The sequence below is a fragment of the Colius striatus genome, chromosome 10, assembly GCF_028858725.1.
Source record: "Colius striatus isolate bColStr4 chromosome 10, bColStr4.1.hap1, whole genome shotgun sequence".
NCBI lineage: Eukaryota > Metazoa > Chordata > Aves > Coliiformes > Coliidae > Colius > Colius striatus.
Genome location: NC_084768.1, coordinates 12,039,781 through 12,040,523, shown reverse-complemented (window position 1 = coordinate 12,040,523; position 743 = coordinate 12,039,781).

Below are 743 nucleotides of genomic sequence, written 5' to 3'. Positions count from 1 at the left end.
CGTCAGCGCCGGCGGGCGCACGCTCGGCCCCGCCTCGGCTCGGCCCGGCCGGGCTGCGGCCGCCCCGGCGCCGGCGCTGTAGCGGCAAGCGGGGAGGGGCAGCCCCGAGAATCATTAACGGGTGAAGGCGGGACAGCTGTGGGACACGCGCAGCGCCGCGGGTAACTGCGAGGGAAGCGGCGGGGCAGGGCCGCCGCGCACAGCTGCCAGGCGGGAAGCGCCAGCAGCATCTCCCCTCCCCTTGTACAGCGATTTATTTTGTTTGCATTACTTCTGTCTACAGTTCCAGGCAGGAACTGTAGACAGAAGTCTACAGTTGAAACACTCCCCTTTAGTACACAGAACCAAGGCGGGGGAGCTGCCCCAGAGGAGCAGCACAGAGTCACAACAGCAGGATGTAAAACTGTACCCTCTCTAGGAAAACACTAGTACTTAAAGAGGGGAGGATTAGATAAAAAGAGGCTGCCAGCTTTGAGCAGAGGTGGGGACCCAGAAGAACAGAACAGTTACAAGTCCTGTGTTTTCCCCCAAAACAGCATTAGGACATTACCCTATGTGGCAAGTAAGGAAAAAATAAACAGGCTGTCAGCTCTGTGCTACCGTATTTATTATTCACTGCAGTGCAACGTCAGGCAGAGGGAAGCGTCAGTTACAGCTCTAGGCCTACACCAGATTGGGTTTAAACATCAGAGTTGCATTGAGGAACTATAAACCAAGAATCCAAAATAAGAGATGAGAGCAGC